Here is a 12,987-nt window from a genome sequence, read left to right on the forward strand (position 1 = left end):
CTGAGTTTCCTCAGGGTTCTCCACACCATCTTATGAAAACCTGAAGGAGCTTTTCAGCCAACCCAGTTACTGTTTCCGGTGCCAGTTCAGGTGGCAAACTTAACTGATAAAGGTCGTCTGGGTCCTGACCCTTCCACTGACCTGCCCTTCTCTCATCTCTCTCCCTCTCCTCGGGCTTCCTGAGTCCCAGAGACACAACAGTGTTGAAATTAGGCCAGTTCATCACTCTGCAAGTTTGCTTCAGTCCCATTTGTTTATTATTCCTTCAAATGTCAATGCCAATGCATTTTGAAGAAGGATTCTGTATAATTCTACAGCTTGTTTGCCCCTCCTTTTTTTTTAAATATATAATTGTACAAACTTTGAAAATTACATAGGTTATAATGATCCAGCATTATTTGTCATTCAAAAAAAAAAAAACCAATTTTCTCTTGGTCCCAGCAACCATTCAGGGGAAATTAAAGTTCCTGAAAGAAGGCCAATTCCAGATGGATTCTACTCTGGTAGAATCAGAAAACAAAAAGATGAGCAAAAGCAATAAATAAATGGGTCCTCATCAAGCTTACATACTTTTGCACAGCTAGGAAACCATAAACAAAACAAAAAAGGCAAACTACTGAATGGGAGAAAATATTTGCAAATGATGTCACCCTTGCAGATAACAAGGGCTTAATCTCCAAATATATGAAAAGCTCTTATAACTCAATAATAAAGACAGGGAACCCAACCAAAGAATGGGCAGAAGATCTAAATAGACATTTCTCCAAAGAAGACTTACACATGGCCCAATGACACGTGAGAAGATACTTAATATCAATATTTATTATTTTTAATTAATTAAAATTTTTATTGTGTACTGGAGTATATGGTTGATGAACAATGTGTGTTAGTTTCAGGTGTACAGCAAAGTGATTCAATTACACACATACATGTGACTAGTTTTTTTACAAATTCTTTTCCCATTTATGCTATTACAGAATATTGAGCAGACTTTCCTATGCCACAGAAATAAGTCTTTGTTGGTTATCTATTTTAAGTATAGTAGTGAGTATGTGTCAATCCTAACCTCTCAGTTTATCTCTCTCCATCACCTGTCACCTCTGGATATATGCCCAGGAGTGGGATTGCTGTATCATATGGTAGCTCTGAACCTGCCTGCAATGCAAGAGACCTGGGTTTAATCCCTGGGTCAGGAAGATCCCCTGGAGAAGGAAATGGCAACCCACTTCAGTATTCTTGCCTGGAGAACTCCATGGACGGAGTCTGGTGAGCAACAGTCCCTTGGGTGGCAAAAAGTTGGACAGGACTTAGTAACTGAATCATCACCACATGGTAGCCCTGATTTTAGTTTTGAAAGGAATCTCCATACCTTTCTCCATTGTGTGTGTATCAATTTACATTCCCACCAACAGTGTGGGAGGGTTCCCTTTTCTCCACAGTCTCTCCAGCATTTATTGTTTGTTCAGTTCAGTTGCTCAGTCATGTCCGAATTTTGTGACCCCATGGACTAGAAGCCAGGCTTCCCTGTCCATCACTAAGTGCCAGAGCATCCTCAAAGTCATAGACTTTTCAGTATGGCCATTCTGACCAGTATGAGGTTCCTTGAAGGGGGAAGGAGAACAAATGTCAGAGAATGAGGAGTAAAGCTAACCAGTCTCAGCCCCAGGATCCAGGGAACCTGCTGGGCCACAAGGACAGACTTAGGGGACAGAGCAGGGTTGGTGCGCACAGGCCTCGCTACAGAGGCTTCTGCCCCAAAGCCCCGGCTCTGTTCACCTGGGCTCCCACAGCTCAGGGTCCAGTCGTCCCAGGGCACGTGGGACCTTCCCTGACCAGGGTCAAACCTGTGTCCCCTGCACTGGCAGGCCAATTCCTATCACTGGCCCACTGGAAAGCCCTCGCCACATCTTTATCCATTCATTTGTCGATTGTCATTTAAGTTGCTTTTATGGCGTCTCAATAGCTCAGACTGTAAAGAATCTGCCTGCAATGCGGGAGACCTGGGTTCAATCCCTGTGTTGGGAAGCTCCCCTGGAGGAGGGCATGGCAACCCACTCCAGTATTCCTGCCTGCAGAATCCCATGGACAGAGAAGCCCGGTGGGTCACAGTCCATGGGGTTGCAAAGAGTTGAACACTACTCAGCTCCTAAACACACACACATTCTCCTTCCCCTGAGAGTGTCCAGGCCCTGGTTCCCACCTCTGACCCTGGGCCCACAATTCTCCAGCTGAATGACCTCAGGTTCTGAGTCCTTGCCCCATGTCTCCCCCAGGGTCTGGGTCTGTTCTGAGAAGGCCTTCAAGGCATTAATTCTCCTCCAAGAGAAGCAAGGGTTTGGGCCTGTTACTGTCGTAATGAAGGAAAGTCTATTTCTCCAATGCCCCCGTGGAGCCTCCACCTCACATCAGGGCTGGAGTGACAATGAAGTTGTAGCCGAGTTAAGTGTCTGTGAGGAAACTCAGGTGCTAGCTGGCATGGGGAGTGCTGACTCAGTCCTCATGTGCCCTGCAAAATTCGTCTGTTGCAACCTTGGCCCTAAATGTGATGGTATCGGAAGATGGGTGTGTGGGAAGTGATTGATATGTTCCGTTCAGTTCAGTTCAGTCTCTCAGTCATGTCTGACTCTTTGTGACCTCGTGGACTGCAGCACGCCAGGCTTCCCTTTCCATCACCAACTCCTGGAGCTTGGTCAAACTCATGTCCATTGAGTTGGTGATGCTTTTTAATGATCTCATCCTCTGTAGTCCCCTTCTCCTCCTGCCTTCAATCTTTCCCAGCATCAGAGTCTTTTCCAATGAGTCAGTTCTTCACATCAGGTGGTCAAAGTATTGAAACTTCAGCCTCAGTATCATTCCTTCCAAAGTATAATCAGGACTAATTTCTTTTAGGATTGACTGGTTTGACCTCCTTGCAGTCCAAGGGACTCTCAGGACTCTTCTCCAACACCACAGTTCAAAAGCATCAATTCTTTGGCCCTCAGTTTCCCACCTGAGCTTCTGGACAGACCTGGGAACACCGGCGATGAGCGGTAAGAAATGACAGAAGGTGCGGAGAAGGGCAAGGTGGGAGGAAGGAATTGGGGGACAGTGAGGGGTCTGGGCCTGGAGAGGTGGGAGGGGCATGGTGGAGAGTGTTGGGTCCTCTCCCCAACCAGTTGTGCCCCCCACAGGTGTCCCTCCCCCTGAGTTTAGTAGGCAGGAGGGGATTGAAGGGAATCCTATTCCTCAGAGGCTCCAAAGTGAAAGTCACTCAGTCGTGTCCAACTATACAGTCCATGGAATTCTCCAGGCCAGAATACTAGACTGGGTAGCCTTTGCCTTCTCCAGGGGATCATCCCAATCGAGGAATTGAATCCAAGTCTCCCACATTGCAGGTGGATTCTTTACCAGCTGAGCCACCAGGGAAGCCCAAGAATACTGGAGTGGGTAGCCTTTAATGGCACCCCACTCAAGTACTCTTGCCTGGAAAATCCTATGGATGGAGGAGCCTGGTAGGCTGCGGTCCATGGGGTCGCTAAGAGTCTGACACAACTGAGCAACTTCATTTTTACTTTTCCCTTTCACACATTGGAGAAAGAAATAGCAACCCACTCCAATGTTCTTGCCTGGAGAATCCCAGGGATGGGGGAGCCTGCCAACTATGGTGGGCTGCCGTCTACGGTGGGCTGCCGTCTATGGTGGGCTGCCGTCTATGGTGGGCTGCTGTCTAAGGGATCACATGGAGTTGGAAACGGCTGAAGTGACTTAGCAGTAGCAGCAGCAGCCTTTCCCTTCTCCAGGGGATCTTCCTGACCCAGGAGTCCAACCAGGGCCTCCTGCATTAAAGGTGGATTCTTTACCAACTGAGCTATCAGGGAAGCCCCAGGCTGACAAGATGCTGAGGGAGGGAACGCAGTTCAGCCCCTGGGCCTGGGGGAGGCATCAGCTGGTGAAGGCAGGTGACCCTGTTGACACCTGTCACAAGGCAGATATCTTTGTGTGATGTCTCCAAGCTAGAAAAAGACAAAGTAAATTGTCAGGGGCTAACAGCTTCTTCCCTGTCCCTGCCAATGTTTGGTTCCCTTGGGACCTCGGGGTGATGCCGTGCAGGCCATAGGGTCCAGGCCCAGAGAAGGGAGAAGCTGGGGAGCCGGTCACCACTGAGGCCTCTTCAGCACCAGTCCTGACACACCGCTCACCCCACACTCTCTATGCACACCTGTCCTCCCACACTTCAGCCCCCAGTTACACACACAAGCCCCCTCAGCGTCCACACTGCCCTCCATCACCCACAGCCCCCCCTGACTCTCCAGCCTCCCACACAGCCCCCGTCACACGCAAGTGCTCCCCACATAGGCTTCACGCTTCTCACTCATATCCTTCCACCCTTGCGCACGTCACCCGTCCTGAAACTGTCCGTGCAGGTCTCCTCACACCCGCTTCCCTCTGTGCACACCCCACCCCCACCCCCACACACTTTCTTTCACACACAAGTGCCTGCTTGCCTGCCCCACTGGCTCTCCACTCTCTGCAAAGTCACACCGCGTTCCCCTCCCGCAGGGACCCTGGCTTCCTCACACTGTCTGTACACACTGCTTCACACAAATTCCACACAGGAGGCTCCCATCTACTTCCGCTGCCATCCAGAAACTTTCCCCTCATGGCCATTTCCCTTCATTCTCCTCCTCCTCTCTGGGTCCCCCAGGGGATCCCCTCCCAGGCCCTCTGCTTATGCATACTGTCCACTCCCCTTCTGTCCCAGGCTCACCTGTCCACACTCACACACACACACACACACACACACACACCAAGGTTCCCAGCATTCTCACACACTAGTTGTGGTTGCTCCCCACACATCCAACACACTCTTTCCAGCATTCCCTCACTCTCTTCACATTCACCTTCTTATCACAAATTAGTGTCACTGCCCCACACAACCTAAGTGGGAAATGGCAGCCCACTCCAGTATTCCTTTGTGGAGAATCCCATGGACGGAGGAGCCGGGAGGGCCACAGTGCACAGGGTCGCAAAGAGTCAGACATGACTGAGCAGCTAACACGGTCACTCCGCTCTTCTGCCCTCCTCCTCTCACGCACACACTCTCTCTCTGTCTGCCTCTCTCTCACATACACAGTCACACTGACCAGTTATCCCCAAGATACTGGGCCTTCCAGCTGCCCCAAAGCCACACACAGCTCGGGTGGTTCTGGAAAGGGGCTGGATGCCAGGACTCCGCCCCAGGGCTGAGCCAGGAATTTTAGGTCTCTGTCTGGGTCCTACCTGGAAAGGTGCCTTCTCCTTTTTAATGCTCCAGCCCCATATCTAAAACTACTCACCAAACATGCTCCTACTGGCATACAGACCCGAGCCCCCACGAACAGTCACCTTCATGCATTAATCAACCTAAAATGAACATTTGTGTATTGTGCTAAATAGAAATCCTTTATAGTTACAGGATTAGCCACTTCTTCCATTGTCATATATTGCATCAGTGTCATGTATTGCATCGCTGGTATTTCCTACCTCGTCCACTAGGTGTCATGTTGTAGATGTCCCTGGGTCTGTTTCTTGGCTCTTTTCTAAAACTGCTCTCCTGCCTTCCTTCTTGCTCACCAGTTCCCTTTGCGCTGGGAATGCAGCCTAAGCCCCCGCAGGCTTGCCTGTGACAGTGAAGTCGTCATAAAGAATTATCACAAACGCTATGGCTTGAAACAACCAAAATTTATTCTTTCAAGGTTGTGAGGGTTAGAAGTCTGAAATCAAGGTGTCAGTAGGGCCCTCTCTGAAGGCTCTAAGGGAGGCTCCATCTTGTCTCTTCCTGACTACTGGTGGTTGCATGGAGAAGGAAATGGCAACCCACCCCAGTATTCTTGCCTGGAGAATCCATGGACAAAGGAGCCTGGTGGGCTGCAGTCTATGGGGCCGCAAAGAGGCGGACTCGACCGAGGTACCGTGCACAGCTCTGTGGTTCCTGGAAACCCTTGGCGTTGCGGAGCTCCTGTCTATTTCTGTCCTTCCATGACACTCTTCCCGTGGGTCTTGTCTTCCTGTATGCATCTCTTCTATCCGTGTCCACATTTCTCTCTCCTGGTAAAGGCACCAGTCACTGGATTAGAGCCCACCCTAATCCACCCTGGCCTCACCTTGGTTGGATTACATCTGCACACACCCTATTTCCAGGTGAGGTCTCCTTCACCTAATGGTAAGGACTTCAACACATTTGAGCCCCTAAAATAAAGGACCTTCCATAGCATTCATGTGATTCTCATTGGGCAAAAATGGTACAATGTATAATTGAATTCTCTGCATCACTGAATATATTCCTGACAGGAGAAAACTTCAAGTTTGTCCAGACATTAATGAAAACTGAAAGGTTAAAATTTTTTCCGATCTAAAAAAAAAAAAATTTTTTTTCCGATCTTTTCTTCTCATCCTGGTATGAATGTATGAGCTCAAACATCCCCTTGTTTTAAGCATTGTTTTAGGTGTTTCTGAGGTCAGGAGTCGTCTCTGTTAGCAAGTTCACTGTAGTCACTCTAAGTGGGAAATATTAATCCAAGAGTTAATTCTCTTCAGTTTTGCTGTGCATGAACTAGTTTAGAGCACCTGATAAGGGTCCATCTAGGTGGTGGATAGTCCTTTAAATAATATCTTTTCCAGCATGCATAATTTCCTGGTTGTGAGTCATGGAACATCTAATCTTCATCCATAAATTACTAAGATTTAGAATCGAGCTCAGAATGTCTTTTTAATAACTCAGTAAGGGGCTTCCCTGGTGGCTCCTTGGTGATGAATCTGCCTGCCAATGCAGGAGACATGAGTTCAGTCCCTGTCCGGGAAGATCCCACATGCTGCAAAACAACTAAGCTCATGGGCCACGAGTACTGAGGCTGTGCTCTGGAGCCTGGGGAAGCATCTACTGAGCCTGTGTGCCCAACTCCTGAAGCCCGCAGCCTGGAGCCTGCGCTCTGCCACCAGAAAAGCCATCACAGGGAGCTGCTCTTGCACCGTAACTAGAGAGCAGCAACTAGAGAAAGCCAACACACAGCAATGAGGACCCAGCACAGCCAGAAATAAATACATCTTAAAAAAATAATTCAGTTAAACTTCACAATAATGGAACACAACAAAAAGGAGTACCTCAGCGTACATATTCTTTTGTGTCCAGCACTTGCCTCTCAAATCCTTTTTATGAGGCTTCTATGGTTTTTTTTTTTTTTATGAGGCTTCTATGGTTTTACTGTGGTAATTTATTCTTTGTTTATTGGGTTATAGTGTTCCACTTATGGCTATATCACAGTTTATCCTTTCTTTTGTCCTGGATACATTTTTACACATTAACATGTCAGTATGTTAATACATATATTAATCTACATGATAATTTAACTGGTACACTAATACTTTTGTGTACATCTAAGCAGTTAGCACTTGACTATGGTTTCTGCATATGTATTAGTCTGCTAGGTCTCTAAAGAAAAGCTATTGTTCTATACTCAGAACAGGAAATATGACACCAAAATGTGGGTTTTAGAAAGTCTGCTCCAGGAACCAGGACTCCGACCAAATGTATACTTCCTACTGTATCACAACACAGACTGTAACCACACACCACCGACTGAGTGGTTTCAACAAGACTTCCTGGAAGTGAGGATTTTATCACATGAATTAAGAAGAACACAATCAGCCCATAAAACCATGTGGTAACTTAACTATACATGAAAGTGAGTGTGAACACATAAATTATATCTCATTAAATCACATAATGTTATCCCTAATGCATTACCCTCTTAAGAGAATTTTTAAAATGCCAACCCCCGCCCCCCCACCCCGATTCCACCCCACATGAAGGGAAGTCTGATGGAAAGAATAGAACTTGAAGTCTTAACTGATTTTGAGCAAATATTTGACTTTTCGCAAATCCTCAAAATGACCAAGTCAATACATCTTAAGGGCCCATCAACAGTCATGGAAAGTGAAGGAATTCTTAAGCATGAGCTTCTTTAGCTTCTTGTTAAACCCCACTCTGAGCAGAAGGTCGTGTATTAGATCAACAGCCAGATTGTCATCAAGGGTCAGTTTTTGCCACCCAGAGTTGGTTTAACATTGTACCTTCTCATAGTCCAGGGAGAAACATCCAGATAATGGAATAGCTGTTAAAACACTGGGGAAAATGTTAAACTAGATAATGCTATCATCAGAGAACAAAAGGTTTTTTTCATCAAAGGGCTGGGAAAGCCTGAGTAAGATCTCAGGACAACACCCCACCTCACCATGTCTACATCTTGTACCTGGTGCCCTCAAAGGAGAAGACACTTGTCTTCATCCCCACTCCCACTGCACTGTCCTGCTGCCCACACCAGCCTCTTCTACTCCAACAACAGAGTGCTCCCAACCCTACAGGGAAGTGTGGGGGCCCAAGACCAAGAGAGAACATCATCTAGGTAAAGATGGGTCCAGTGGCCAGGGCCTTGGTGAGACCCGAGGCTCACCTCTCCCAAGTCCTGACCAGAACAAACCTGCCTAGGAGCCAGAGGCCAGCCAGTTTCTCACCTGCTGTGGTCCCTGATTTCTTCATAAGATTCATGACGATGAACCAACTAGAACTAACTGGGTGATGATCAATAGGATAATGCAAGTGACCAAACGGATGGATGCAGACTGGCTGATATCTGGGGCCATTATTAGTGGTTCTAAAGTGAAAAAGCAAAAGCCTTGTCAAATCTAAGAATACACCTTCCTCAGCACCTGCTGTCCTTAGACAGCACACGTTCCCCATATAGTTACTGACTCATGTGAAGCCACTGTTCAGGTCCTGGTGTGGAAAGATGAATGGGCTTGTGCTCTGTCTTCGTGGAGCTAATATTTCTCCTGAGTTGTGTTAGTCGTTCAGTCAATTCCGAACCCTTTGCAAGCTCATGGACTGTAGCCCACCAGGCTCCTCTGTCTATGGGATTCTCCAGGCAAGAACACTGGAGTGGGTTGCCATTTCATACTCCAGGGGATCTTCCCAACCCAAGGATAGAACGTGTGTCTCCTGCCTTACAGGCAGATTCTTTACTGTCTGAGTCACTGAGACAGCAAATGTCCATCTTTCAGGTGGACATGTTTATTATGAGGAGTCCTTTTTGTGGAGTACACATTGGGGGTATTTAATTCTGTCTGGGAAGGGATAAGGGCTTCATTAAGTGACATTAGAGTTGGTTAAAGTATCAGTACAACTGAGGGGAGAGAAGGCCTGGAAACATAATGCATATATAGTTCGGGGACCATTGAGCAGTGCCGGGGGTCTGGGTCATTGGTTAATGAGGAAGGGGGCTCCTGTGCTGAGGGAGGTGGGCTGGGAAAGGAGGATGCTGGCAAGTTCTGTGCTATGCCCATCACTGACTCTCCAGACAGGAAGTCCACCAAGAAATCAGTCACTCTCTCCATCCATCATATTTTCAGTTGCACAAACATATGTGCTCATATCCACACATGAAGGCACTAGACCTTTGAAGAGAGCTACCACCTCCCCCACACCCTACTCAGACCTACCTGTGGGCTCTGGGAGCAGCATGTTCTCCCAGTGTTCCAGGAATTCCCTAAGCCAATAACTGCAGTCTCCCGTTGAGATCTTCCTGAAATACTCTGCCAGTTCCTGGTTATTCTCCCACTCCTCCTTGAGGCCTGTGGCTCCAGGATCGAAGACTGTCCAGGTTATGCTCATGGTGTCAAGGAGGAGAGCTATCCATCCATTGAGGCTGAAGAGCAAGGACCCACCAGAGCATTGCTCAGCTTCACACTGACAGCATAGCCTGACCTGCAGGGAGGGAGGACCACACACAGTGAATCTTTCTGGACTGTCCACAGTCCATCCTCCCCAGTCAGTAAAGTGTGTCTGCACATCTAGGGGCCATGATCTTCCGACCATGACCTCCCCCTCTTACCCATCAGGTCCACCGGGTCTCTAAGGCTGGATCACATTCAGTCTTTTCACAGGAAGGACCTCCCTGCATGCACTCCGCCCCTACCCCTCTCTTGCTGTCTCCAGCTCCCCACCCCCTCCCATACTTACCCCTCATCTCCTTTTTGTCCAGTTTGATGACAGGCAGGACCATCCTGAGCTCTCTTCCTGCTTCTCCCACCTTTTGGCTCAGTTCAGTCCACGCTTTGGTGTCGTTTACCTCCTCCCCCAGGAAACCCAAAGGTCTGACCTTGTTCCTGTCACTGTCAGACTGGAGGAAAGGCTTTGTGTCCACGGAGCCCTGGACTTGACACCAGGGCTGGCCCGGTCTGGACTGTTTTTCACAGTGAGGTCGAGGCACAGAGAGTGGGCATCTGTGAGAGAAAACCACAGGTGCGTCTGGGAGATTCCCCTCCAGAGCCTGGTTGCAGAGGGAGGGGTCTCTATCCCAGACCCCCTCCTCTGCTGCATCCTCAGTCCTGTCTCACCTTTAACTGTCTGAGCTTTAGTTAAACACTTTGATGCCACCGTGGATCTTTTCTGTCCATATACTAGTAGTAGGAAGATTTCTCTGATATATGGTGGCTCAGGCAGTAAAGAATCTGCCCGCAATGCAGGAGACCCAGGTTCAAACGCCTGGAGGAGGAAATGGCAATCCACTCCAGGATTCTTGCCTGGAGAATGGACAGAGGAGCCTGGCAGACTACAGTCAGGTGTAGGGTGTCAAAGAGTCAGACACAGCTAAGTGACTAAACAGGCACACGCCAGCTTGTGAGGTAGCAAAATAGAAGACAGTGTCTGCTTTCTAGAGACTTAAAATCTATCTGAACAGACAAGACTTTCAACAGAATGGGAACAAACATGTCATAGGACATATTGCACATTATCGATGGGTCCCTAGGCATTGGGAAAGTTTTACTGGAGTAGGAGGTGGGACTTGCCAGGAGAGGGAAAGCGGCTCCAGGAGCACAGGCCCAGCACGCTGCCTTGGGCGGGGTCTCGGAAGGCAGGGTGTCATCTCCTGGGCAGCCAGTCCAGCCAAACCACACCCTCACCATCCTAAGAGCAGGTGGACAGGCGCCCACCAGGGTGGAGCCCCTTCCCTCCCCATTTTCTCTCATCCCCCACTCCCCCACCAGAGCCCCAGATCCAGGAAACTCACTGCCCAGAGTCTTCCTGGCTCTCGGTCAGCAGCAGTGTCAGCAAAAGATGACCTGTGGTGTGAGCCAGTGACTTTCCTCCCAGCAGTTTTAGGAGCATGACCGGAAAAGGTAGCCTGGGGTGTGTCTATACCTCTGCCTCCTGGCACCACCCAAAGTCTTCAGCCCTAGACTGAGGAAGCCCTGCTGAAAAACAAGAAAAGTAAAACTTATGCTCAGGAAGTATTTCTCAAGTTTCAAATGTAATTACTCATTTAAAAAAAACATAGTCATGACATTACGAAGCCAAATTCACTTTGAACAACTATCCTCCCTCCAAAAAAGCCCTTTTCTGGTGTGAGCAAGAAAAGCCCACGTTTTGTTGGCTCTTCTGCTCACTCCATGAGCCACTTCCTCCTCTGATCTTTCTTTGAACTCACTTCCTCCTCACCCCCACCCCACCGCCGCTGCCATCACCTGCTCAGTTGTCCCTTCTTTTCTCCTCCATCCACTTTCCATCCTAACCTTTCTCTGTGATGATTACGATTCACTCCATGTTAGTCACTCAGTCGTGTCCGACTCTGCGACCCCCTGGACTGTAGAGCCCGCCAGGCTCCTCTGTCCATGGGATTCTCCAGGCAAGAGTACTGGAGTGGCTTGTCATTCCCTTCTGTTAATCAAACCAGCAGCGGCCGACCCCCCCAGGTCTGCCATATCGGAGGAGGGTGTGCAAGAGTCCAATAGTCCTGTTGGAGCCGAGCTCCAGAATAGTCGGTAATTTATTACCGTTTGCTCATGGGCAAGTTGCAAAGTCCTCCTAGGGCTCCGGAGGAGCAAGCTCACCGCCAAACGTGGACGGATTTTCCCGAGTCAAGCAGCAGCGGCCCCTCCCGCCTTTCCCAGCCCCCTCCCCTGCGCTACGCGTCTCCCGCAGGATGTCAGCCGCGCAGGTGGCTCAACCCCGCGTTCTCCCGGGTGTTGGCTTCGGGGTGGCGGGAGAACACAGAACAGTTTGGGGGGCCGCCCTGGGTTCGTACTCACCGTCCACTCCTCCTCCGCACCCGGCTCCTGCGATCGGCGGGACGCGGTTCTCGCTTGCAGGGTCCAGCCAAGGTCGCTCTCGCGCAGGTTGAAACTGTACAGTTCGCAACCACAAGAGAAGTTCCGAAACTCTCCTCGGGGTTTTCTGTTTCACTCGCTCTTTCGAATCTCGGCCAGACGCCCAGCGGCCCCGGCTCGAGGGAGCTCGGCCGGCGGCGTTCGGAGCAGCGTCGCTGGAGCGGAGATCCCCGGGCGGGCGCGGAAGAGGGGCCCCGGCGGAGGTGCCGCGCTCGCGGGACGGCGCCCCCGGGAGGGCCGCCCGGCCCGTGAGTGAGTCTCTGTAAGGAAGTGCCTGGGGTGCGGGGTGATGACGAGGCTCTTTCCGGTAAGCCGGGGTGACCTCGGACCCTGGACCTGGGACGGGGGCCGGCCGAGGAGCCACGGGCGTCTTCTCGGTCCTGCGGGGGCCGAGGTTCCCGGCGCTCGGGCCCCGCCACTCTCTTCTCTCTACTGTCCTCTCCTGCGGGTCCGAAAGCGATTCTTCCCTGGCCACCTGACCAGCTGCCACAAGTCAGTCCTTGGATGGCATTCCTTATAAGGGCAGCTAAATAAAGAGATGAGGTAAATAAAACACATGGCAGCAGGCCATTTATTCTCCGACTGTTCCATTACTCCCACCGCCCTTCCAGGAGGTCTGTGATCAAGTCTGGGACATGTCCGAAGGCTAGGGCATCACCCCGCCTCCCTAGGGACAGCCCCTCTCTGCTCCTCCCCACGGTGGTTCCCCGTTCACCTTGAACCTCCAGGGTCCCAGGCACGCGGTCTTCCCCAGCACCCCTAACTTCACACTGCCTCCCACAGGGAATGTCTGTTGTGTATTGGTTT

At 49.9% G+C, this 12,987-nt stretch overlaps 1 protein-coding gene and 1 long non-coding RNA gene across 3 annotated transcripts in view; both read right to left on the reverse strand.

Annotated features, from left to right (window-relative positions):
* The window catches only part of LOC122684460 (UL16-binding protein 1-like), a 260,152-nt gene that overhangs the window by 210,326 nt on the left and 36,839 nt on the right, over positions 1 to 12,987 (reverse strand). The window lies entirely within an intron of this gene.
* Positions 5,724 to 9,622, reverse strand: LOC122684494. Its single transcript, XR_006338059.1, has 3 exons — positions 9,514 to 9,622; positions 8,530 to 8,669; positions 5,724 to 6,066 (listed from the first exon to the last, which is right to left on the reverse strand). It is a non-coding gene; the product is annotated as an uncharacterized LOC122684494 (long non-coding RNA).

The sequence above is a fragment of the Cervus elaphus genome, chromosome 26 (genome assembly GCF_910594005.1).
Source record: "Cervus elaphus chromosome 26, mCerEla1.1, whole genome shotgun sequence".
Classification (NCBI taxonomy): Eukaryota; Metazoa; Chordata; class Mammalia; order Artiodactyla; family Cervidae; genus Cervus; species Cervus elaphus.